This window comes from Elephantulus edwardii, unplaced genomic scaffold, assembly GCF_000299155.1.
Source record: "Elephantulus edwardii isolate Elephantulus edwardi_28Jun2011 unplaced genomic scaffold, EleEdw1.0 scaffold00017, whole genome shotgun sequence".
In the NCBI taxonomy this organism is placed as follows: domain Eukaryota; kingdom Metazoa; phylum Chordata; class Mammalia; order Macroscelidea; family Macroscelididae; genus Elephantulus; species Elephantulus edwardii.
This window is the reverse complement of record NW_006399767.1, coordinates 23,720,367-23,748,254: the sequence shown is the minus strand read 5'-3', so window position 1 is coordinate 23,748,254 and position 27,888 is coordinate 23,720,367. Positions and strand designations below refer to the sequence as shown.

Sequence of the window (27,888 nt, the reverse complement as noted above, 5' to 3'; positions counted from 1 at the left end):
CTGCATCCAGTTCCCAAATCAATAAGACAGTTGGTTTAATCACCATTGGAATATGCTTACCATTCCCCTGTAGCATCTGGTCCCCACTGGATCCTTTTCATTTCCTTCACCTGCTCCTCCCTCCAACCAAACTGTACAGCTCTGCAACTGCACCCTGCAATTTTCATCCCTGCCCATCCTCACCCTTCTGCCCCCAACCCTCACCTCCTTGTACCCCCAATATGTTTTTCCCAATAAAAATTAAAAAAAAAGAAAGAAAAAAGCAATATATGATTAGGTATTATTGTCACAACAGGAGTCCAGAATGAAGGCAGCATAGTGGAGTGGACTTGGGGAGAGGGATTATATAACAATGAAAGAATTTTTCTTTTACTTTCCAGAGAAAGAGCAAATTGAAGGGGAGGGGTGGGCAAGGAGAAAAGTGCAACAATGAATGAATGGAAATCTAAAGTTTCTGTAAACTTTCAATAAAATTAATTTTTAAAAAAGAAGGGGGGGAAAAAGAAAATAGGAAGGCTTGGCATTTTCCTTAAAAACAAACAAACAAAAACCCCAAACCCAACTCACCTGGACCCTAGACTCAGCACTCTGAATCTGGACTTCTAGCCTCTTAAAACAGGGCAGAAATAAAATTTTTGTTGTTGTTGTTAAATCCATCCATTTGTGATATTTTACTGATAGTTATGCAGCACTAGAGGACAAAGACAACCACCTTCCTTGTCACAACTCGCCACTGCCGGGCAAGGGGCAGTGGCAGCAGGAAGCTCAGGGGCAGCACCGACAGCCACATCAACTCCCCAAAAATGCCTGTGGCTGGGGAGTAGTGAGGCCCAGAGTCAGGGCGCTAAGGTGGGCTGACCACTAAGCTGGGTTCAAATCAAGTTCCAGTGCTAACTACCTGTGTGAGACAACCTAGATAAACCCCTTGGAGAATGCATGTCCCCTCCTGATAAAGACGGCAAAGGTTCCTTCTGAGGAGATGTGCACAGAGTGCCATATGGGCTTCCTCCCTCATTGTCTGTCTTCAATACTGATAACTGAAGTCCTGAGTGTATGCTTAAGTGTTTCCCCATGTTGATTCATTTGCTGTTGTTGTTGTGTGCTGTCAAGTCAAAACCAACCCATTGCTGACCCTCTGGCAGGTTTTCAGAAGTAGTAAATCACATGGACAGAAACTGCCCATCCTTCTCCTGGGGAGCAGCTGGTGGATTTGAAGTTAATGTCTTTGAGATTGCAGTGCAGCTTCTTAAAACTAGGCCACCGGAATGCTCTTCCCACATAAGTACCTAGGTGGTGGTTGTTGTTGTTGTGTGCTGTCAAGTCGACTTGGCTCTGAATCTTTCCCTATCCTGAGCCTACCTCACTGTCTCTGACACACCTACACCCCACCAAAGTCACTGTCAACCATCTCATCCAGGATCTTCCTCTCCTGCACTGACCCTCTACACTTCCAAGAATGATGTCCTTCTCCATGGACTGGTCCCTCTTGGCAACATGCCCAAAGTGTGTGAGATGGAGTTTCAAAATCCTTGCCTCCATAAAGCAACCTCATTTCACCCTCTCCAGGACAGACCTGTTAGTTCTCTCAGCAGTCCATAGTATATTCAGTGCTCTTGTCCAGCACCACAACTCAAAGAAGATGATTCTTCTACTGTCATCCATTGTCACTGTCCAGCTCTCAGATACTTAGCAAGCAACTGAGAAGACCATGGCCTGGATCAGGTGCAAATTAGTCTCCAGACTGACATCAACATCATTGTTCTTTAGCATTCTGTAGAGGTTTTCCTAAAGTAACTTATCATTTGAATTCCTGACTGCTGGTGCCAAGAGTGTTGATTGTGGAGCTGAGCAAAATGACATTGTTAACAATCTCAATTTTTCTCTATCATAGTGCTGCTAATTGGCCCAGTAGTGAGAATCTCTGTTTTCTTGATGTTGTCTTCATAAGTATCTATGAAGCAGGTATAATTATTATTCCCATTTTTATAGATAAGACAAAAAAATCTCAAAGATTGAGATAATAGAAGAGAGAAGGGAGCCAAGAAAGGGCCTCTTATCACTAATAAAGAAGCTGTTGTTTATTATGTACCATCTGATTGCGACTCATAGCGACCCTATGTACAACAGCCCTAAACCCTGCTCTATCCTGTGCCAATCTCACTGTCTTTGACACACCCATCCCAATTACCCCAATCACTGAAGCAATCCATCTCATCCAGGGTCTTGAGAGACTAAGGAACTTGCCAGAGCTCATACAATTAGTAGGTGGCAGAAATAGGATTTTCACTAGGGCAATTTAGCTCCAAATCAATAAGGAGTCAATACAGTCACTAATCAGTAAGTAGCTAAAGAATGAAGCTAAGACTATGCCACCAGTCTCCATGTCTTTTGTCCAACCTCTGTACTAACTTCTACCTATCAATTCTTCCCATGGGTAGAGTGTGTGTGTGTGTGTGTGTGTGTGTGTGTGTGTGTGTGTGTGTGTGTGTTCAAATTTGCTCACACAGGTGAGTGTCCCTAACCTCCACCTCCACCCACCCTTCTCTCCCAGCCCTGTCTCTACCTCCCAGTCTTGGGCCTTCATGCCATTTCCATCAATTTGTTGATTGACCAGGTGACCGAGAATCCAATCTTCTTAGTTAACCAATAAAGTAAACAGAAGCAGGGGTGGGAGTAGGTCAAGAGGGAGCCCGGTCAGAGGCACAGGGCTCGGCTCCTCTAGCTGCCTGTCAATGCCCCCTCACTCTCGGGTTGCTTTCTCCCATCAATCCTCCCCCTCTTTTCTTTCTGTATCGTGACTTCTCATCTTCAAAACACTTGCACTCATCCATGATCTCATTGAGTCCCCCCAGTGACCCCGTGAGGGAGAGATATTAGTATCACTTCCCTTTTACAGGTGATGGAATGGAGCTCCAGGAGGCCAGGGGACCCTCTCAAAGGTGCTTAGCTGTTTGAGGAAGGATGGACCAGGGTGCTGTGCTCCCCCCTCCGCTCCCCGCCCCGCACACAGCTCCCAGGAGTGACGAAGGCACTGCGTCCCTGTGGTGCTCACCACGGCCCCCTGCCTCGGCAATGTGTGGGTGGCTCTCTGCAAGCCTGAACAATCTTAATGGCCCCCCATTTAACTATCTCTTGCCTTTCTGCAAATTCCAGCTGGATGGCACTTCGGAGACATCCCCCAGGTGCACAGTCCTGGTGGCTGTGCTGGTCGAGACAGAAGGAGGCAGGAGCTGACAGAAGGCTCGCTACCTCACAAGCTGCTCACCCTTCCCCGTCTTCATTCCCCTATAATTTTCATATATTATTGATGGATCCTTAATTGGGGATTCTAAAAGCCTTACTGCAGAGCCTAGCCCTGGCCCCTCATGAATCATGTTCCCTGGGATTAAAATTGGAGGCCAAAAAGCTGTTTGGCTCAAACAGAATAGGAAAAGGAAATGTGTTTTCCAAAGTCGGCCCTGGGTAGGTGCCCAGTGGCTGAGAGGAGGATGGACCGAGGCCTGGACACCAGGCAGGAGCGTCTCGGGGGCCATAGAGGACCTGCCTCCACATCAGACCTGTCACCATTTAGTTCTGGAAGGTTCTTTCAGGTTCTCTCACTGGACAGATCCAGCATTTTGTGGCCACCCCTCCTCACAGAGTGAGGAAAGCCAGGCCCACGCAGGGCAAGGGACTTGCCCAATAGCACTCAGAGCAAAACGCCTGCATTCCTCTTTCTTTGGCAGGTAAGCTTCCAGACTGTTTTCTGTTTGCTGACGTCCTCTCTCTGAGGAAAGGGCAGGGGCGTTTATTTCCACATTCAGAGATGGAGATGGGTGACCTGAGTGAGGAGGGCCAGTCGCCTGGGACAAAGGCCTGCCTCGCTCTCAGGCCTGGACAGAGCAGCCACTCTCTCTGGCCCCAGATACAAGCAGCCTGTGAGACTTTACCAAGTTTATCATGAAGGACTTCCTGCCAAAAGCTCAATTCCTACTTAGCCATTGTTCTGGATCATGTGTTAAATCATCCCAGCTCCTGAGGGAATGGCCTTTTTACCAACATGCGTGACTGCCAAAATGCAAGCAAAACACTCTCCAGGAGCCTCTAATCTCCCTGCCTTGTCGCACTTGGGTGCTGAGGAAGGGAAGGCACTGAGGAGGCTTGGTTCAAAGGCAGCCAGGCAAGATCAAGGGCCCTGGAACCACCTGTCTCCAGCTCATCCCAAAATACCTCCAGTTCCTACCCAAACAATATCAGTGTCTGAATCATCAGTGGTTTCTCCTTCCACTGGGTAAAGCTCTGTTTTCTCATTTGTTCTTGTCAATTCCTAGTCCATGAAGACCACGTGAACAACAGAACAAAACACTGCCCAGTTCTGTCCCTACTCTTAATACACAATTAATTGTGTATTGGACTGTTGCGATTTGTAGGATTTTGGGAAGGGGATTGCCAGGCCTTTCTTCCTAGTCTGTCTTAGTCTGGAAGGGCCACTGAAATCTTCCTAGCATCATAGTAACATGCACGCCTCTGCCAATAGAAGCGTAGTGGTCTTCAGGAGACACAAGAGCCAGGAATTAAACCAGGCCTCCTGCATGGAAGGCAAGAATTTGATCACTAAGCCAACACTGCCCTCCAGATTATTCATGTGTTATTGTTGTTGCTGTTATGTGCCATTGACTCATTTGTGACTCATAGCGACCCTATGTACAAGAGCTCTAAACCCTGTTCTATCCTGCGCCAACCTAGCCATCTCAGATCCACTTATTCCCACCGCTCCAATCACAGAATTGATCCATCTCATCAAAGGTCTTCCTCTCCTTCACCGCCCCTCCACTCTGCCAAACATGATGTCCCTCTCCAAGGACCAGTCCCACCTTGCAACATGCCCAAAGTATGTCAGACAAAGCTTCAGAATCCTTGACTCCAAGGAGCATTCCGCTTCACCTTCTCTAGGACAAACCTGTTTATTCTCCTAGCAGTCCATGGTATATTCAACATTCTTCTCCAGCACCACAGCTCAAAGGCTCTTTCTATCAACCCTATTCACTGTCCAACTCTCTGATGCGTAGCACATAATTGCGAAGACTATAGACCGAATCAGGTGCACCTCAGTCTCCAGCCTGACGTCGTTGCTCTTCAGTACTCTCGAGAGGTCCCTCACAGCCGACTTTCCCAATGCAATCGTCTCTTGATTTCCTGGCTGCTATTACCAAGAGATTATTCATGTAGAGCTTCTTATTGTAAGACGAGGAAGCTCTGGTGGCCTGGCCCGTAAGGAACTGTACTGCTAACCCAGAGTGTTTTTGGTCATTCAAATCCATCCACGACTCTGAGGGAGAAAGATCCTGTGTGATTTATATTCTCAAAAACCCACTGGAGGATCAGCTCCGACTCAAACCCTGACGATATAATGCTCTGTAATGCTGTTAGCAGGGAGATCAAAAGTTCAAATCCACCAGTCACGCCACAATAGAAAGACAGGCCATCTCTTTCTAAAAAGATTTATAGCATCAGAAATCCAATGGAGGATCACTGTGAGTTAGAATCAACTCAGTGGCCGTGGTTTATTATAAGTTATTGCTGAGTATTTTTGATGTGCCAGCACTTTATGTTAGCTCACTTAATCCTCACTTGAAGTCCAAGATCCCTCAGCTGGAAGATGGTGAGTTGGGATTTGAACCCATTCACTTTGACTTTAGAGCCTATACTCTCAACAACTCAGCCACAACTGAAAATTGCTCCTGAATATGAATGCCAGAGGGTAAATAGATTTATGAATGTCCATGGGATACAGCATAGAAGCCGAGCATTTGCTAGAAAAGAAAAAGCCTTTCTTTAAATGAAATTTTTCCTTATACCTAATGTCTTACACAAAATTAATAAACATCTGTGATTAAAGAGGGAACTAGGAGGCAGGAACCACATACACATTTGTCACTAGTGCCTAAGGTTCCACCACTGAACACTCTGAAAATAAGCGGTCTGGGCTATGAGACCAGAACTGAATGGAGCCTGGCTACTGTTACAAAAATAGCTCGATCATACGACTCTACAGAAGAATCCTTATCAAAGAGGGAGAGTGTAGAACAGAACTTCAAATGTCAGTGGAATTCAAGTGAGCTCCGGTGGTGTAGTCCACAGAGAACTACACTATGAAATCCAAGGCTGTGCCTCTCTGGTGGTTCAAATCCACCAGCAGGTCCTTGGAAAAAGATGGGCAACCTTCTCCTGTGTGACTGACAGCCTCGGAAACTCAAGGGCAGGTCAGCTATGTGTCAATTCCTCTGCAAAGGCAAAGAGTTTCATGAGTCTTTAAAATGCAATCTGGACTTTCTCAAGCTACTGAGACTAGACGAACCCTCAAAACTCTTGCCTTGAGGTAATCTTTAGATCTTAAACCAAAAACATCCCCTGAAGTCTTCTTTAAACCAAACAACAGTTTTGCTTAATTAAATCACTACAGAATGTCTGCCTTGAGTGCCAGACTCTTTCAAAGAATTACCTATTTGGGATCAAATCGACCACATCCACAGGAAAGTCTAGCCTTAGATAGGAAGCTTAAGGGCAATGAGTTTATATTAGTGGTTGTTGTTGTTGTTGTTATGTGCCATTGAGTTGTCTGCGACCCATAGTGACCCTATGCACAAAAGCCCTAAACCCTGCTCTATCCTGTGCCAATTGCACTGTCTCTGACACACCCATCCCGATTACCCCAGTCACCGAATCAATGCATCTCATAGAGGGTCTTCCCCTCCTGTGCCATCCCTCCACCCTCCCAAGCATGATGTCCCTCTCCAAGGACCCGTCCCTCCTGGCAACATGCCCAAATTATGTCAGACAAAGCCCCAGAATCCTTGCCTCCAAGGAGTTGCTTGGTTTAATCCTCTCCAGGATGAATCTGTTTTGTTTTCTTGGCAGTCCATGGTACATTCAATACTCTTCTCCAGCACCACAGCTCAAAGGCATCAATTCTCCTTCTGTCCTCTCTAGTCATTGTCCAACTCTCTGATGCATAACAAGTGATTGCAAAGACCATGGCCTTTATCAGGTGCACCTTAGTCTCCAGAGAGACACCATTGCTCTTGAGTGGTAGAAGAATAATTTAGAAATGAAAGGTGAGAACTGTTGCACAACTTGAATGTAATGAAACAGTGTCATTGAATTATATGTGTAGAAGCTGGTGAATTGGTGTCTGATTTGCTATGTATAAAAAAAAATTCACCATTAAAAAGAAAACAAAAGAAGAAGGAAAAACAATGACCTGGGCCGAGGAGAAGACCAGGAATCCAAGACCAAACCAGGTTCACATCCCAGCTCTGCAACTTTCTAGATGGGCTTCCGGGCAAAACAAAGATCTTTCTGTGATGGGTTCCTCATCTGTGACGTGGTGAGGACCAAGACATATAAAGGAGGTGCTGCTGCAGTGGAAACTGTTGGGGCAGCAGGATTGGTGGCTGTCCTTTTATCCTGGGAAGGGCCGGAGATGAACAGAAACCTCTTCTCCGTTCTGGCTGGCAATATTGTATAATAATGACTCCCACAAAGTCTGAGCACAGGCAAGCACAGCGTGGTGAGCCTGTCATCTGGTCTCCAGCGTGATCTACCTGAGCAGGCACTGGGATCCTGTTTTACCAGTGAAAATAAAGTGAAAGTTCAGATAGGTTAGAGACATGGCAGTGTGAGGACTTTAACCAACACCCAAGAGACTGTTTTACTGTGCCAAAGTGAGTCTTAAAGTCCTTACCGAAGACGACTGTTGTTCAGTGCTGGCTAGATGGTTCTGACTCCTAGTGACTCCATGGACAACAGAACAAACACTGACCTCCTCACAATCATCGCCATGTTTGAACTGACTGTTGCAGCCTCCATGCCAACCCATCTCATTTAGTCTTCCTTTTTCATTGACACTTGACTAAGCATGCTGGATTACCTCAGAGATGGTCCCTTCTGGACACATGTCCCATGGAAGCAAGAGGCAGTTTGCTATTCTTGCATCCAAAGTGCATTTCTCCCAAAACAGATTTATTCATTCTCCTGACAGCTCGTGATACATTCAACATTTTTCACCAACACCATAGTTTCAATGTGTCGATTCTTCTTAAGTCTTCTTTATTCATCGTCCAGTTTTCACAGGTACAGGTTGTTGCTATGTACCATCAAGTCAGAACTGACCCATAGCTGGCTCTCAGGCTAGTTTTCACAGGCAGTTAATTGCACGGGAGGAGAATGGCCATCCTTCTCCCATGGAGCAGCTAGTGGATTCGAGCCACGTGCCACGTCCAGCTTCTTGCCATTAGGCCACCAGAGCTCCATAAGCAAGCATAGGAGATAAGCGAAAATAAAAGTTTTATCAGGGGCATGTTAGTTCTCAAAGTGAAAGTCTTTGGCCACGGATTTGCTTGATGTCATTTTTTTGGTTTGATTTCTTGACTACTGTTTCCATGAGGGTTGACTGTGGACCTGAGTAAAATAATAATTGTTTACAGTTTCAATAATTTCTCTGGTTATAATGATGTTGTGTATGGATCCAGGGTGAATGAGGGCTTTTGTTTTCTTTATGCTGAGGTGATCCATACTGAAAAGGCTGTGCTCTGATATTCACCAATAAGTGCTTTCAGTAATCTTCACTTTCTGAGCTACAGATCAAAATTAAAGGCTCCCCAAGGGACCAGGGTTCAGGTAGGCCCCCTCTTCGCTAAGACAGACCCATTTCTGCAAAAGGGCAGGAGTCAAGAAAGGCAACCTCAGCTCACCTTGTAGCGCACCTCTTAAGAGAACAGGCTCCAGCTTTATACTTTAGCAATTATAATGGCCTACTTATTCTTTTAAATCTTTCCATAAAGGCTCATACAGTATGACTGAGGTGGTGCAAATGGTTAATCCCTTGGCTGCTAATGAAAAAGGCTGGTGGCTTGAGTCTACCCAGAGGTGGCTCAGAAGAAATACCTGGGGGTCTATTTCCAAAAGATTACAGCCATTTAATCCTGTGGAGTACAGCTCTACTCTAATGCACACGGGGTTGCGTTACTCAGATTCAACTCAACAGCACATAATTCGAATTTGCCTTTCTTTTCCCTTTAGCGGGATAGGCATGAAAAACCATGTTGGTTATTCAGGATCCTAAATCGGCCTCACGGCCTGGCAGGAGGATAGTAATTTATATTTTTTTATTCAAACTCTTGCCTCCAGACAAACTGGGTTCCCGGTGTCCCTGGCCTACCACAGCCTTATTCTAGGACCACCAGAAGACTCCAGTTGTCTTACTGTTTCTGCCCTTCCCCCTGCACACAGTGGCCAGAGTTGGCTTCCTGAAATATAATTAAGGCTGAACCCCTCAAATGACTTCTCATTACTCTCAGATCAGGATCTAAACTCCTATGTGGCCTACAAAACCCTCCAGAATTTGCCCTGGGACCACATCTCCCACTGTTTTCACTGTTCACACCATCGTTCACACCTCTCAAACTACACTTCTGGTCTTTTGATGATAATGTGCTGTTGTCCCCTGAGGACCTCTACATTTGCCACGCCTCTGCCTAGAACACCCTACCCTCAGACTATACATGCTACCCACTCAGAACTCAGCTCCATTGTCTCTGTTCTTCAGTAGGATCTCCCCTGACCTCTCTAACTAAAGAGATCCTCCTTGGTCACTTTCTGCCTCATTATTCAATTTTCACTTACTTCTTCATAGGGCTTATCAATCAAGAGTTCTCATTGATTTGGTGACTACACTCCAGGGCAGAGGTGTCATAGTCCTCCACTGCGCGTGCACCCAGGGCCTGGATCAGTGTACGGCTGTCCACTGACTGCTAACTGTTTGGAAACCATGATGACACTGAAGTGCTCACACGCTGGCATAACTCTCCAGGTCAGCGTTCCAGGCTGTGCCAGCAGGGCCCTGCCTGCCCTTCCAGTCCAATCTCTCACTTCTTGCCAACACAGCCTGGGCTGCAGTCAGAATGAGTCACCATGAAGCCTGGGCGCACAGGGTATTCCCATTCTGGCTTCTGCTCGTTCCAGGCCCTATTCCTGAAAGGCCCTCTTCTTCCATCTTGCCATGGACTGAACTGTGTCCTCCAGAAAATGCAAATTATAAATCCAAACGCCTATACCTGTGGCTACCACATCATTTGAGAAGAGGTGTTTTTTGTTATGTTAATGAAGCAGCATCAGGATAAGATGGGTCTTAAATTAATCTCTCTTGAAATACAAAAGAATAGTTTAAAAAAAGCGTGAAGGGCAGGGAAAATTAAAAAAAAACCCAATTTACAGCCTTGATTCTGACTCAGATAACTAGTGAGTAAGAACAGAACTACCTCTTGGGGTTTCCAAGACTGTAAATCTCTACAAAAGCAGATTGCCTCATCCATCTCCACGGAGCAGCTGGTGGATCAGAATCACCGTGCTTTTTCATTGGCTGCCCAACACTTAATACATTGGGTTCCTAAGTGAAAGATACATGACACAGAATCACCAAGGAGCATAGGAACAGATGCTGTGATGAGACATGGCCCTTCCCTTAGAGCAGAGAGAGAGACAGACAGACAGACAGACGGCAGGAGGTGGGGAAGCCTTTAAAAGAGGGCCCTGAATTCAGACTTCTAGCCTTCTAAACGGTGAGAAAAGATAATTCTATCTACTAAAGCATCCATTGGTGGTATTTCTTTCAAAGCAGCACTAGGAAGCTCTGGTGGCCTAGGGATATGGAGTTGCACTGCTGCCCCAAAAGCAAGCAGTTCTAATCCACCAGCTACTCTGTGGGAGAAACATGGGCAATTTCCTCCTACACAATTTACTGCCTCTGAAAACCCACTGGAGGACTGGCTGTAAGTTGTTTCCAACTTGAAGTTACACAACAACAGATAACGACAGTATTTCTGTCATCCTCCAAGTCCCCGATCCACTGCCAGCTCTCTTAGCCGCCCCAACCTCCCTGCACCCTTCCCTACTGTCGAGGGCTGAGAATTTACCCCTAAACCACTTGCGTAGCTCTGGAACTAGTTATCATCTGAACTTGCGATGTCTGAGAGGATCCATTCCAACACCTCTTTCAAAATGAAGAAAAGGGGGAAAGACTCATGTTTAGGGGTCAATGAGCTTCTGTTTACAGGTACTGGTATAATTTGGAAATAGACAACAGCAATAGTTAAACATCATGATGAACACAGTTAAGTGTTATTAAACAGTTTATATGAACACTGTCAAAATACTGTTTTGCTACATATATATTCACCATTTACCATACACACACACGAGAATACGTCTCAGCCACAAAGAAGTCTTGCGCGCCAAAGTGTGGATGAACTTTGAAAATACAGAGATGTGTAAAATAAGTCAGCTCTAAAAGGATAAATATTGTATAATCTCATTTATGTAAAACAAACACATATGGAAACCAATGATTATTAATGATTACTCAGAGTGGGAGAAGGAAAGGCGGAGGTTTTGCTTAGGGATCCCTGAGCTTGTATTAGAATAACTTTAAAAAGCTTAATGGGAAAGGCTGCACAGAAGAGTGTAAGCAGTGTTCCTGAATGGACAATGGAGAAATTGCTGAGATGGTTGTATCTCTTTTCCACCAAAATAAATTAACAATAGTAAGAAGTAGGTTGAGATTCCACACCCACTATCCACTGTTCGGGCTCACAGTCACCCTCCATCCAGTTTCTGAGACTGTAAATCTTTACAGAAGGAGACTGTCCATCTTTTCCCCAACAGTTAATGACTTCAAACTGCTAATCTTGGAATTAGCAGCTTTATATGTTATGTAGTTTGCCACCAGGGTTCCTAGGGTTCAAGTTAAAAGGTAGGGGAGAAAAAGGAAAGGAGATTTAAAATTCTTCTCTTGAGGGCTACAGCTTGGCTTCATGGAGGGTACCCCACCGTGACTTGTTCACTTTCATTCCTTCTCTCATGTATAAAATGTATCTGAGATACAGTGTCACACTTCCTGGCATCATGTCCACACCAAGAAGCCCATAAATGGTTTTATCTATTTACAACAACTGTCTTATACCAACTGTCTACCTGGCATCTTCAACTTTTCCTGCTTTATCACTAATCCTTAAAACCATCCTGAAAATGGGCTATTATTCATTGTCCATCTTACACACACACACACACACACACACACACACACACACACACACACGAAGGCTCAGAGAGGGCACACGCCTAGCACAAAGCTTCACAGCTCTCGTCTCGGGGCTCTTTCAGAGCACAAGAGGGAAAGGAGGAGTTTAAACTTGGGCAGCACTGAGTTTATGTTAATGGGGTAGAATGGTTTGGAAAAGCTTAATGAGAAAGGCCGCACAATGTGAAGAAGATAAGCAATACTGACTCAATACTGCCCAAGGCTACCATATAGAATGAGCCTTGGTTTCTCACTTGTGTGCCCTGAGACAAGTTTCTTAACCTTTTTGAGATGTAGGAATTATGTGTGCTTTCCTCATAGAGTTTATGTTAATGGTGGTGGGGTGATTTGGAATAGGATACAAACTGAAGAATGATACAAAGATTGTTGTTCTTGTTAGGACCTTATGAACAGTGGATCTGACCCCCGTCCTATCCTATGCCATCCTCACACTTCCTGACCCACTAGAACCCACTGCCACACTTGAGCCCATTGTGGCAGTCACCATCCTAATCCACCTGGTTGAGGGTCTTCCTCTCTTTGGCTGACCCTCTACCCTTCCAAGCATCATATCCTTCTCTAAGGGAGTAGCTCTACCTAGCAATATGCCCAAAGTATGTGAGGGTGAAGCCTCATCATCCTTGCCTCCAAAGAGCATTCCGGCTGCACCCTCTCCAAAACATATTTGTTCTTTTGGCCATTCATGGGATATTCCGTGCTCTTCTGCAACACCACAGCTCAAAGGCATCAATTCTACTTATGTCACCCTTATTCATTGTCCAGCTCTCAGATACATAGGAAGTGATCAAAAAGACCATGGCCTGGATCAGATGCACCTTAGTCCTCAAACTGATACTCCTCAATAATTTGGAGAGGTCCCTAACTGCAGACTTTCCCAGGGCAATGCATTTCCTATTTCCTGACTCCTAGTACCAAGGGTGTTAACGGTGGATCTAAGTAAGATGAACTTGATGACAGTTTCAATCTTTTCTCCACCTATCATGATGCTGCCTATCAGTCCAGTGGTAAGAATCATTGTTATCTTGACATTGAGATGCAATCCATATTGAAGATCCTTGATCTTCTGCAGCAAGTGCTTCAAATCCTCCTCACTTTCAGCAAGCAAAGTTGTGTTATCTGCATAATGCAGGTTACTGATGAGTCTCCCTCCAACCCTATTTTCACATTCCTTTCCATAGAGACTGGCTTCTTGAACGATTTGTTCAGCATGCAGATTGAATAGATACGGAGAGAGAATACCACCCTAATACACTACCTTCTAAATTTCAAACGATGCAGTGTTTCCCTGTTCTGTTTGTACAACAGCTTCCTGGTCCAGGTATAGGTTTCACAATTAAGTGCAATTAAGTGCTCTGGGACTCCCATTCTTCTCGATGTCAGCCACAATTTGTTATGATCTAAACAGTCAAATGCCTTTGCATAGTCAATATAGCACAAACAGACACTCTTCTGATATTTTCTACTTTCAACAAGCATCCATCTGACATCAGCAATAATATCCCTGGTGCCACGACTTCTTCTAAATCCTGCTTGAACTTCTGGCAGTTCCCTATCTATGTACTGTTCTAGCCATTTTTTTGAATGATCTTCAGTAGTATTTTGCTTGTATGTGGTATTAATGATATTGTTTGATAGTTTCCACATTCTGTTGGATCACCTTTCTTGGGAATGGGAACAAATGTAGACCTCTTCCAATCTGTTGGCTAGACAGCCATCCTCCAAATTTCCTGGCATTGACTGGTGAGCACATTCAAGACAGCATCTGTTAATTGAAACAAGTCCATTGGTATCCCATTGATTCCTGCAGCCTTATTTTTTTTGCCACTACCTTCATTGCAGCTTCCACTTCCTTCATTGCCATTGGATCCTGCTAATATGATACTTCCTGAAATTTTCAGTGTCAATCAATTATTTTTGTTACCGTGATTTTGTGTATCCCCTCTATTTTCTTTTGATGCTTTCTGGGTCATTCAATATGTTGCCTACAGCATCTTTCAATATTGGGACTTGAGGTTTCAATTTGTTTTTCAGCTCTCTCAGCTTGAGAAATACAGAGCAAGTTCTTCCTTTTTATTCTCCAATTCCAGTTCTCTGCATATTCCATTATAATACTTTGCTTTGCCCTCTCGAGCTGGCCTTTGACATTTTCTATTCAGTTCTTTTACTTCTGCATGTTTCCCCTTTGTTTTGGCTTCTCGATGCTCTAGTGCAATTTTCAGAGACTCTTCTGATGTTCCGTTTTTTTCCTTTCTCTTCTTTCTTTGTAATGACCTTTTGCTCTCTTTATGTAGGATATCCTTGATACCATCCATCTGGTCTTTCATCACTGCTGTTCAGTGCCTCAAATCTTTCTTTTTTAAATATGGAACGCTTCACAAATTTGCGTGTCATCCTTGTACAGGGGCCATGCTAATCTTCTCTGTATCATTCCAATTTTAGTACATATGCTACCAAAGCAAGCATCTCAAACCTATTTCTAAATTGATCTTGAAATTCAGATGGAATGGATTAAAAATCTTATTTTGGTTCTTTTTTTACTTATTTTACTTTTCTTTGGCCTCAGTTTGAACTTGCACATGAGTAACTGGTGATCTGACCCAGTCTGCCACTACCCTAGTTTTGACTGTCAATATTGAGCTTCTCCAACGATTTCTTCCCCAGAAGCAGTCAGTCTGGTTCCTATGCAGCCCAACAGGTGAGATCCATATGTAAAGTCATTTGTGTCTTTTTAAAAAGCTATTTTCAAGGAGTAAATCACTAAAAATACAAAACTCGATCATTCCACTTCCAGCCTCACTTCTACCACCAAGCCCATACTTTCCAAATATTCTTCCTTCTTCACTTTTTCCAACTTTTGCATTCCAGTCACTAATTATCACTAATGTATCTTGACTGCATTTTTTTAATCAATTTCGGGCTACAAGATTTGGTAAAAATTCTCAATTCCCTCCTCTTTGGCTCTAGATGTTGAAGCGTTTATTTGAATAATAGACGTGTTAATGGTTCTTCCTTGTATGAGTATACAGAATAGCCATCCTATCACTTAAAACACTTTATATTTCAGGACAGAATTTTGAAATTGAGGCTTTTACTATGAATATAAAACTGTTCTTCTTCTGTTGCAATTAATTACAAATATTAGGGATGATGAATGTAAGATGCTGAGTACGTAGCAAACACTCAGTAATAGTCAGCTGCTTTCATCCAACAAGTGTTTCTGAACTCCTCTGCAGATACTGAGAAGCTTAGACAGTGCTAACCGAGGTTCTGAGTTAGCGAGAAGATTCTGCGTTATATCGCGAGGTTTCTGCATTATCAGAGGTTCTGAGTTATCATGAGGTTTCTGTGTTATTGGGGAGCCATCATGGCTTCTGAGGGTCGATATATACTAGAGAGGGATAGGTTCTAGAGGCTCAGAGCAAGCTGAAGGTGGATCACAGGTGGACACACACTTTGGAAGCTTCACTGATAAATGCACTGTGTTCCTGAAGGTGCGGCCAGCTTGGCCAAGTGATCAGAAAGAGTGACATGAGAAACTACTGAGAGTAATGGTTACGTTCTGAGCTTCCCCAAAGCAGACTGACGGGGACCCCAAGCACTATTCTCAGAGATTGTTCAGAGTGATCATTTGGGAATGAAAACTTAACGACGTCCTTGCATCTAAGAAGGGCAGAATTAAGAGACAATGGGTGGAATTTTGCCTTTAAACCACAGGCCATCAAATCAACAACTCAGGACAGCCCCACGTGTGTGTCAGAGGAGAAACGTGTTTTCAGTGCCTGGTTTGGGAGAAGATCCCCAGGCCTTTTCACTGAGGCACCTCTGGGTAGACTCAGAGCTCTGACCTTTTGGTTACCAGCAGAGTATAATTTGCATTACCGAGACACTATTACAAGACAACATCATAGCTCTTAAAATATGACCTAAGAGCTACTCTCGTTCACATTTACTTGTCTGTGTCTCAGTTTCCCTCTCTGTGAAATGAGGGCAAGGATAATACCTCTACTTAAAGGTTACTGAGGGGGAATATTGTGAGAGCTAATGAGTTAATGCAGGTAAAGTGCTTACAACAGTGCCTGGTACAAAACTGTAATATATAATGTTACCACTATAACATAGTGTTAACACTGTTATCAAGGAGCCCTGGTAGCACAACCGTTAAGTACTTGCTGCTATTCGAAAGGCTGGCATTTTAGACTTGGTCTCATAAATATTACATCCAAGAACATCCTATGGAAACAGTAACAACAAAAATAATCCATGCTCTCAAGTTAATTCCTACACATAGCAGACCCCTCCATTGGATTTCCAAGGTTGTCAATGTTTACAGGAACAGGAGAAGAATAGCCATCTTTCTCCCACAGAGCATCTGGTGGATTTGAACTATCAACCTTTATGGTATCAGCCTGATTACTAACTACATCACTAGAGCTCCTTGAAATTCTTATGGGGAAACTCTATTCTGTTATACGCGATCAATGAGTTAAAATCCATGCAACAGCCCCTAATAGCAATCTCACCTTTCTCGCTTTTAATACCTCCATGAATCGAAGTGAGCTCTGCAGGTACAGACAGTGTCCGGTTCCCCTCTTCATCCCCTCTCCAAAAAACTCAGTCCCACTGAATCAAAAACAACTCAACAGCAGACTCTTCGTTTGGGTTTGTGAGACTGTAAATCACATAGGAACAGACTGCCCATCTTTCATCTTTAGCTGAAGATTAATTCCAAGGGCCTGAGAGGCGTAGCCTTTGAATTAGCAGCACAATTTCCTCAGGGCCACAGCACTAAGCTCCACTTAGCTCCTAGGACCCGGTAAGTGCCAAACATGCTCACTAAATCAAAGCTACATGAAGACACCTATCAAGTTGCTCTGAGAAAAGTGATTCTGAATATTTAGAGATGAGCCATCATTCCCAGCTGGTATTAGAATGCTAACCAGGCTGAGGTTACTCAAAAATAGACTCTGCTCTCTGCCAGGGATGTGTGGGTGTGGTGGCCAGGGCCACATGCCCTGCAGGTGGTGTGGGCTGAGCAGTCAACTCCAAGTCGGTGGTTCCCATCTCCTGCTTTCTGAGGACTGAAGCCTGGCTGGCAGCACTCCTCTATATTTCAAGTGGGGAACCAAGAAGGGGGTCCCTATTTTGTCCTCCTTCCCAGAAACAGCCTTTCTGGGCCTCTTCCTACCAAGCCATCCTATCTTCCCCAGGCTATGCAAATTGTGCTCACATTTCCTGGGCTGAAATTACATCTCGAGTCAATTTTCATAAACAGTGGTGACAGATTTAGGTGCTGGGAAGATAAAGCTTTCTCAGGAGGCGCAGGAATGACCCACATGGTTAAATCAGCTGGACTCTGGCAGCCAGGGGCTCACAAGGCAGCTTTCATCCTTCCCAGGTTTGTCAGGGCCTAGTGAGAGCCCCAGAGTCCAAGGCTTCCTGCAGAAACAGCAGTGCCTGCACGGACACATATCTTGGCCAAGATTCCCTATCGGAGAGACATTTTGCTCCTGAAGGGCAGTGGACGAGCATGGTGGGCAGGAGGCTGGCGCCTGTTTATGCCAAAAAGCAGTCTTTAGTCTTTCACACAGATACATCTGAAGTTTTCTTTTTGGCTTTTCTAGAATTTATTGTGAGTGAATGTTGTTGCAAAGCTAACTGGTTTTCCATTTAGTCATTCATACACATTTTGGTTTTGACATTCATTGTAATATACACATTGTAAGCGAACTCTTCGTATTTCTTCTGTAGGATTGTCATTTCCATGATGATACTCCTTTACTATCCTTTCCTGCATTCTAAGCTTTACCCTTGGGTAGACGCTGTCCTTTTGATCTTATGTGGTTGATTATTTTAAGGCGTGCCTTTCCTCTCTGCTGTTATTATCTAGGCCTGTCTATTGTGAGCCACTGGAGGCGAGTTTTGCTCCAGGTTCAAAGGGTGATTAAGGATGATAATGTTAGGGAGTTCCACCAGTCTCTATGGTGTTTTCTTTAAAGACTACCATGAGTTCAGGAAGATCTGGTGGGTGAGGAGTTGTGCTGCCAACCCAAAGGCAGGTGGTCAGAATCCACCAGCTGCTCCTCAGGAGAAAGATGGGCAGTCTCCTCCTCTGCCATTTACAGCCTCTGAAAACCTGCTGGAGGGTCAGCTATGGGTTAAGTTTTGAGTTGAAACCTACAGATACAATCTCATTTGGGAATAAGATTTTCTTTATTATGTTAATGAGGTCATACCAGTGGAGAGTATGTTATGACCTTTGAGATACATGTTAGTACATGTAATAATACATGACCTATGAGAGTATGTTAATCTCTTTGAGATACCAAAGGAGCAGATCTAACTTAAGAGACCAGCAAGTGCAAATAGGGGAAAGAAAGGTGTCATGTGGAGACCAAGAAGCCAAGGAACACAGAGAAAATTGCTACAGACAAGGATTTGCTCCTGAAAGCAGGAGAGCTTCCCCTAGAATCTTTTTCTTCAGACAACAGCCTTCCAAAAGATGTGGAAAATAAATTTCTATTCCTTGAAACCACACAGTTGTGGTATCTGTTATAGCAGCTTTAAGAAACTAAGACACATTCTATTCTCAGTACTTTCCTCTGTGGGTCACCCAGAGAATTGAGCAAGATGTCCCCTAAAGCACATATTTCCTCCTTTAGAAATAGTTTGGGGGGAGAAGGAAATAGCTTGAAGCCTGGGCCTCCAAGGTGAGAGTCATGGGGCCCTGGTGGTTAAGTTCTGCCAGCTTTGGCACCAGAGGCAGATACAAGAGATCATCCATCTTTTCTGGGAAGTGAGGTTTCCTTCCCTGATTTATTGGGATCCTTCTGCTCTGACATTCTGATCCTGTGTCCTCAGCCATCTTCAGCCTGCCATACACGAACCCTCTTCACTAGATCCCTCCTGGATGCGCGTGACTTGAGCACCAATCATAATCGTCTGCTTGCTTTCCAGGCTGCAGGTCCCCATTTGCCGCTCTGGACCCACTCCTGCCTCCCTACCTGCTCTGTGTTCTAGGTGCCCGACACAGTAAGACTGCATCAGGAGTCCTAGAACCCCCGTGCTCCTGTGGGGTCCACATGCGGAGGCACTGGCAGGATATTAGAGGATGAGAAGAGAGTGAAGTTGGTCAATAAGCATAAATGCATACTGTTGCAAATAATTACTGAAACCGGAGACTGACGAATGAGAGCCTGAACACTGTGGATGATGTTGTGCAGTGATGTTGACTGAGCCCTGTACCAGGCACCTAAATCCATCATCTTGATATTACATGAGATTTGGAGGGTCATTGCTCCTTTGAGATAGCCTTCTTGAGGTTCCAGTAACCACTTATACCCTCTTACCTCCTCAGACCTTGGTTACTGGTTCCCCACCACTGCCTGTGTCCATGATTCACGATCCATCTTGGTTTCCTTAAATCTCACCCACTCCTTTGTAACTAACCCTTTACTGCACTCTCCCACTTACCCAGGACCTGGACTGACCGGCTCGTCCCTGCCTCCACGCCTGCGCCTACCACACACTTTTTGCTGCCATGTCTATTTGCCACATCTCCCAGCTTGACTCAGCTCCTCCAGGTGGACACTCCTAATGGGGCGAGAGTCTAGCACTCAGGTTCTGTGACCCAAGGCCAGACCTGTCCCTCTCTGCAGAATGAGCAAGTTGACCAGATGATCCAAATGCCATTCCAAGTCTACGTTATGCATCCAAAGAGCTGTCAAAATGTCTTAGTCAAATGTGGCATTCTGGCTGCAACCTTCCCTCCTCTAAAGAACGATTTTCATCCATAATTGTCTCACTGTTTTCTCTGTTAGGATTCTTCACGCATGTGCATCTCTCATTCCAGACTGCAAACTGCCAAGTTCCTGATAGAGTTTTCAGTAGGAGCTCTCTTCTGATCCATCTCTCTCCCCTCCAGGACCTAGTACACTGCCTGTTGTTGTTGGGTGCTGTTGCATCTAATACAATTCATAGCGACCCAGGAACATCAGACGTGAATCTTGTGCTATTCTGTGGCATCCTCATCATCTTTAATACACTTGAGCCCACTGGTGCAGTCACCATGTCATCCACCTCACTGAGGATCTTCCTCTTTTGTGCTGACCCTCCGTCTTTCCAAGCAGGATGTCCCTTTCCAAGGAATAACCTCTCCTAGCAGTGTGTCCAAAATATAAGAGATAAAGCTTTTCACCATCCTTGTCCCTAAGGAGCATTCTGGTTACATTTTTTCTAAGACATCTTTCTGTTCCTTTGGTAGTCCATGGAACATTAGCACTCTTCTTCATCATCACAATTCAAAAGCATCAATTCTTATTCTGTCATCCTTAGTCACTGTCTGATCCACAGATCCATAGCAAGTAACTGAAAAGACCATGACCTGAATCAAGTGCACCTTAGTATCCAAAGTAACATCATGGCTCTTCACTATTTTGAAGAAGTCCCTAACCAGCTGACTTGCCCACAGCAATACAGCATCTTCTCCTGACTTCTGGTACCAGGAGTATAGACTGTAAAGCCAAGCAAGATGGAATCACTGACAGGCTCATTTCCTCCACCATCTATATGAGGTTGCCTATAGCCCAGTGGTAAGGACCTCTGTTTTCTTGAAGTTGAAATGTAATTCATATTAAAGGCTGTATGTAGTCTTTGATCCTATAGTGCAAACATTTCAGGTCCTCCTCACTTTCAGCAAGCAAGGTTTTATCATCTGCATAACGCAAGTCGTTAATGAGTCTTCTTGGATCCTGATACCACATTCCTCTTTACAGAGTCCAGTTTCACAAATTATTTGCTCAGCATACAGAGTGAATAAATGTAGAGTAAGGACACATCTTTGACACACTGTCTTCCTGATTTTAAACCATGCATTGTTTGTTTCCTTGCTCTGTTTGGACAACAATTTCTTGGTCTAGGATAGATTTCATGTGAGCACAATTAAGTGTTTTGGGATCCCCATTATTCTCAACATTAGCCATAGCTTGTTGCGATTCACACAGTCAAATGCCTTTGCATAGTCAATAAAACACAGATTTTCTGGTATTCTCTGCCTTCATCCAGGATCATTCTGATATCAGCAATGATATCCCTAGTGTTATGGCTTCTTCTTAACTTAGCTTGATCTTGTCAATGTACTGTTCCAGCCGTCTGTTGTTGTTGTTTACTGTTGAGTAAAAACCGACCCCTAGCTGACTCTCTGGCAGGTTTTCAGATGCAGCTAATTATACATGAGGGGACTGCTTATCTTTCTCCCATGGAGCAGCTGGTGGATTCCAACCACCTGCCTTCAGGATTGCTGTGCAGCTTCTTCCCACTAGACCTCCAGAGCTCCAGTCATCAAGCACCTCATAAATGCTTGTTATTGCAAATACTGACACTGAGGAATGAAGAGTAAGGGCCTGAACACTTTGGACAGTGTTGTGCAGTGATGTTTACTGACTGTTTGTGCCAAGTGCCTTAATCCATCATCTTGGTTTGCTCTGAGAACAGACCTATAAAGTAAGTGTGATTATCCCCACAGAGTCTCTGGGCATGGCCACAGTTAATGAGCTGAGTTACTAGGCGAAAGATTAGACTTTCAAGTTCTCCCAGAGATGCCTCACAAAGAAGGTCTGATGATCCAGTTCCGAAAATCAGCCACTGGAAAATGCTATAAATTAACAGCAGTAACTTGAAAGATTAGACAGAAAACTTAGGGGGCAGTGAGTTTATATTAATGGGGGCAGAATAATTTGGAAAAGAGGGTGGAAATGTTACACAACTCAAAGAACATAATCAGTGTCACCAAACTGTACAGAAGACACTGATTAAGTATCTTCTGCTGGATATATTCTTAAGAAGAGGATAAGGAGGATTGACAGAGTGTGGAAATGTGGTCAGGTGTGTCAGAGACAGTTAGGTGTACTCAGGACAGGGCAAAGTTCAGAGCCATTGTTCACAGGGTCACTATGAGTCATAGTCAACTCAATAGCACATAAAAACAACAACAACAACACATATATAGAAAAGAATCAAAGCCTTTAAGTTGTGGTGTTGGAGAAGAGTGCTAGTTATTCCATGAGTTACCAAAAGGGCAAGCCAATAAGCATTGGAAAAGGTGCAGCCAGGGTGCTCCTTGAAAGCGAGGACAGTGAAACTTTATCTCACATACTTTGGACATATTGTTAGGATGGTCCAGTCTTTGGAAAAGGACAGTATGCTGGGAAAGGTGGAGTCAGCAATGGAGGGGAAGACCCTGACACAGTGGCTGTAACGATGGGCTTGAGCATCTCAGAGGTGGTCAGGATGGCACAGCACGGAGCAAGGCTCAAAACCACTGTTTGGAGGGTCCTTGTGAGTTCTAGTTGACTCAATGGCACTCAACAAGAACTTTTATTAAAAAACACTCAACACACTGCCACCAAGTCAGAACTGACTCATAGCTGACTTTGCAGGGAGTTTTCCAAGGCTGTAAATCATATGGGAGTAGATTACCGATCTTTCTCCCTCAGAGCTGCTGGTGGATTCGAACCGCCAGAGAGGCACCACCTTTGAGTCGGCAGTGCAACTTCCCTACGGACTATGCCACCAGAGCTTCGTGTGTGTGTGTGTGTGTCTATGTTGTAATGTTCCTATAAACAACAGACCTGAACTTTGCCCTATCCTGAGCCACCCTCCTCATCATGGATATGTTCAAGTCCATTGTTATAGTCATTTGTTGAGTCTTCCTGTTGAGTTTTCCTCTTTTTCTTGGACCCTTCACCTTTCCCAGTATACCTATTTCCAAGGATTGGTCCCTCCTGACAATACACTCAAAGTATGTAAGGTAAAGTTTGAAGTTTCACCATCTTTACAAGAGAAAAGATATATACATCTACACCTATATCATCATCTATATCTATCTATCTACACACATGTACACACACACATACACACATGCATACAAACTCTGGTGGCTTAGTGGTAAGGTGTTCTGTTGCCAACCAAAAGGCACAGTGTTCGAATCTACAAGCTGCTCCACAGGAAAAAGATGGGCAATCACTTTCTGTGCAATTTCCTGCCTCTGGAAATCTGCTCTGACTTGATGATACATAATAACACACATATATAAAAAGAAACAAAATACAGAAAATCCTATGAAACAGTTCTACTCTCTGACATATATGAGGTTACAGTAAGTTAGAACCAACTCAAGAGCAACTATTTATAGATGACGACTGTATCTATTTTCACATCACATATATGAAAACAAGGGCTCAGAGAAGTTAAGAAATTTGCTCCGGGTTGCACAGCCAGAAATGGCTGAAGCAGGAAGTACAGGCATATTGAACATAAAGCCTCCCACTTTGCTCTGCTCTACCCTGACCCCTCATAGCTCTTTCCAGACTCTGGGTGCCTATAGTAACAAGATGGGGCCTGGAAGATCAGGAGATCCTGAACCAAGTGGAGTCTCAATTACAGAATTTAATTAATGGATCACAAAGCAGTGTCCTTCTGAAAAGGCCTTTCCAGACTTTCCTTAATGAATCACTAAGACATTAACATGCTCCTGATTTGTAGGAAGCTCAGTCAAAAGGCCTCAAAAGTAATTAGTTGATTTAAGTAGGCTAAATGTTTCCCTAGCAATCTAGTTTACACTTTAATTGGCTTAGAGTCCTGGAGAGAGTGAAAAAGAAAACTTTAACCCAGTCCCTGTGGAAATATTTCCTACCTATTTTGTGAACAAAACTTGCTCCCTCAGGCTGCATGCCCTGTGAGGAGGGAAGCTGGGCAGGTGACAATCCATTCATAATGTCTGAGTTCCTAAAGTTTTACTGGCGATCCTTGTTCTGTCATACGGAAGGGCCCTGTGGGCTGCTGTCCTCATTCTACGGACCTTTTCCTTTTTGGAAAGCCCTGGGGATCAGGCCATGTCCTGCTCCTCACAGCTGGTACCCTCCCATCAGCCATGGGGTTTCCCTCTTTCTTATGAAGACCCCAGCGTGGGTGGAACTGGCCTCAACTGGAACTGCCAAGGCCAACCAGCCAGTGTCGCACCTGGGGGCCCATAAACTGGCACGGACCCCAGTCCTCCACCTAGGAAAGAACATTCTCCTCACAGGTCCCTCAAAATCGTCTCTCCAAGACAAAGAAAGGACAATTCCTGTGGGGGACTGAAAAGGAAAGAATGAAGGAGATATGGAAAAGTGACAATGCTGCCACATCCTGTAACCCTCCACAAGATGAGACCCCCTTTCCTTATCCATTCATTCCTTTTAACAGTCATTTAAGCACTCAATATATCCCAGGAAGGGTGCTCTGGTGGCTGAGTGGTAAGAAGCTACATTGCATTCCTGAAGGTATGTGGTTCAAATCCACCCACTGCTCCATAAGAGAATAATGGGCAATCTCTTCCCATGCAATTAACGACCTCTGAAACCCGCTGGGGGGGGTCAGCTATGGGTCAGCTCTGACTCGACAGCACACAACAGCAACAACAGGGACTTCTTGAGGTGTTCATAATAGTGACTGAGGTAGATTAAAATCTCTGCTCCTGTGGAGCTAGTTGATGACAAAAACCCAGAAATAATTATGGTAGATGGTTAATTTAGTAGATGGAGGAAGAAATTAAGTGAGGAAGGGGAATAAGAAATGTTGGAGAGCTTGAAATGTTAGATTTGTAACCAGGGAAGTCAAGATATGAGGGAAGCACGGAGCAGGTCACATGGACATCTGAGGGGGAAAGCATTCCAGGAAGAAGGAACAGCACATGCAAAGGCCTGGAGCGGAAGGAGGCCAGTGGAGCTGAAGTGGAGTAAGTGAGGGTGTATGTACATGGCAGGAGGAGGCAGCTATGAGAGGTCTGCTGGGTGACTGGGAGGCCTGGTTTTGTGAGATGGAAGCCACGGGAGAGCTGTAAGTAAAGGAGAGACAGAATTTGACTTGCATTTTAACAAGATCCCTTTGACCCTAGTGGGGAGTGGACTGAAGACTAGAAGATGCTCACCACCCATTAAAGGTCTTGGGGTGCTACTGAAAGTGGGTCTTTTGAGTATTCTCTCTCCTCATATACTCCATCACCATCCATGGCTTCAGTCCTCGGGAGATTGATGTGATTTGGTGAAGTCAGTTCCTTTTCTTCTGTCAGGTAAGTCCTCATCGGGCTGGCTTCTCACTCTTTGCATCCCTCTCTGAGGCTCTCCAGGACAGTACCTCCTGTGTAGCTACAGAGTGTGGGGGAAGCACTCTCTCAGTTGCTCACTCATATGCCAGCCCAGTGACTGGCTGTGAGACATGACTAAGAGCCAGACAATGAACATGCCTACGTCTCTATCCTTGAGAGCATTACTACAGGTTAGAGGTGAGAGAGCTCCTCTTGGTCTACATATCCAGCATCCGTGAGTATGTCTTGGTTCAATGTCTAATGAAGGCTGTCACAAATTGGATTTATGGCCCTGCTCAAATATGTGTTTCTTGGCACACGCTAGTGAGCACAGCCAGGGCTACTTCTGTTTATTGAAATATCTTAATTGGTATTCTACCAGTTCCTGAGAGCTAATTTTTTTGCCAATTCCTTCAGAGCAGTTTGAACTTCCTCCTTTATTGTTATTGCTTCTTGATCATATGCTACTTCCTGAAAAGGTTCTGTACCAGCCAGTTCTTTCTGGTAGAGGATCTCTCAGCTGTCAAAGATCTCTCTAGAGTGCTAAAGAACAATGTCAATGTAGAGACTAAGGTGCACCTGATGCAGGTCACGGTCTTCTCAATTGCTTGCTATGCATCTGAGAGCTGGACAATGAATAAAGATGACAGAAAACGATGCCTTTCAGTTGTGGTGCTGGATTGCCAAGAGAATAAACAGGTCTTTCCTGGAGAGGATGAAATCCGTTTTACTCCTTGGAGACAAGTGTTTTGAAGTTCCATCTCACATATTTGGACATATGGCCAGAAGGGACCAGTTCTTGGAGAAGGACATCATGTTTGGAAGGGCAAAGGGTCAGCGCAGAAGAGGAAGACCCTGAATGAGATGGATTGACTCAATAACTGTGGCAACAGAGTCAGATGTGTCAGAGATGGTGAGGTTGGCTCAGGATAGGGCAAGGTCTAGAGGTCACTATGCAAGGTCACAGGGCAAGGTCACCGTGGATCCTAGTGGACACAATGTCACATCCCAACAACAAATATGTGTAATCTTGACTAAGCTATGATTGCAATATTGTGTGGTTATCCTCCATTGTGTAAAGTAGGATAAATCCTAATTTTAACTCTTAGTGATCCCATGTGACAAAAAATAATTACTTCCCAGGACTATGAACTATGCTTCAAAGGAGCCCTGGTAGCATAGTGCATCACGTATCTGGCTGCAAGCTAAGGGGCTGGAAGTTTGAATTCGCTAGCTGCTCAGCTGGAGAGAACATGTAGCCGCCTATAGCCTCAGAAACTGACAGAGGGTCACTATGAATTAGAAAATTAACTTGATGCCAAAGAAGTTTCATATGTTAATGAGATCAAGCTAGTGTGGGGTGTATCTTGAGTCACCATCTAACAAGAGGGTATGACTCACATCCCATTCTTACTCTAGCCCGAAACCTTACCCAAGTCCCTTCCTTACTTAAGTCACACCTTTGCTTGAGTCATACCTTTTCTCTTACAAAATATAAAAGAGGGTAGGAGTATATAGAGAGGAGAGGGAGCTCATTACCAAGAGAAAGGGCTGAGAGTGGAACTCATGTTGTGGACAAGGGGTCCTGGTGCTAAGAACCTCCTAGACCAAAACAAAATTGAAGCCAGGAGATACTGAATCCACACATATTGAAAGGAAACAGGGTTTCCTCCAGAGCCAACAGGAGATACTGAATCCACACTTATTGAAAGGAAACAGGGTTTCCTCCAGAGCCAACAGAGCCTTCCCCTTGCTGGCACCCTCGATTTGGACTTCTAGCCATCTAACCTGTGACAGAACACATACATGTTTATTAAAACCATTCATTTGTAGTGATTGTGTTATAGCAGCACTAACTTACCAAGAAAATACATCCAAGGAGGAGAAGGTGACCAGAAAAAAGAAGGGCCCGTGGGCAGGAAGGAGGTAGCAGTTAAGGCAAATGGAGAATGGGAATAGGTAAAGGAGTGGGAGAGACTGGAAAGGGCCTCTCAAGGCTTCCTGAAAGGCTAGGGAAGTCCTAGGTCGTGGTGGAGCTTAGAAACCAGGCTAAGGACTGAAACTTAATCCAAATAGTGGGGATTCACTAAGGATTTCCAAAAGGAGGAATAACTTTACTGAAGTCATGTTCACAGTACAGAAACTACTGGATAGCTTGTTCCATGAACCACAAAATATCCATAGAATTTGTTTTATAAGGTATAGTACTAGATGCTGCAACAACCAGAGGACGAAGTAATGATGGGCTGGAACTCTTTGTATCTCTCCTCAGACTGGAGCTCCCTTAGAACAGGACTGTGTCTCCCCTCAGAGTGGGGATCTCTGAGAACAGGGCTGTGTCTCCCCTCAGACAGGGGCTCCTGGAGGTCAGGTTGTGTTTCCCCTCAGACTGGGGCTCCCAGGGAACAGGCCTGTGTCTCACCCCAGACTGGGACTCTCTGAGGTCAGGGCTGTGTCTCCCCTCAGATTGGGGCTCCCTGAGGACAAGGTGGTTTCCCCTCTAGACTGAGGTTCCTGAAGGGCAGAAACCATCCCCTTCATCTTCAGTATCTTCCCACAACAGCAGAGATAAGATTCTACCCTTTCTGGGCTTCATGGAGAGGAGGTAAGGTTCAGATGCTGTAGTCAGAAA

General features: G+C 44.5%; 1 protein-coding gene across 1 annotated transcript in view; it reads right to left on the bottom strand.

The window, feature by feature from the left end:
• The window catches only part of CPNE5 (copine V), a 155,462-nt gene that overhangs the window by 103,809 nt on the left and 23,765 nt on the right, over window positions 1-27,888 (bottom strand). The window lies entirely within an intron of this gene.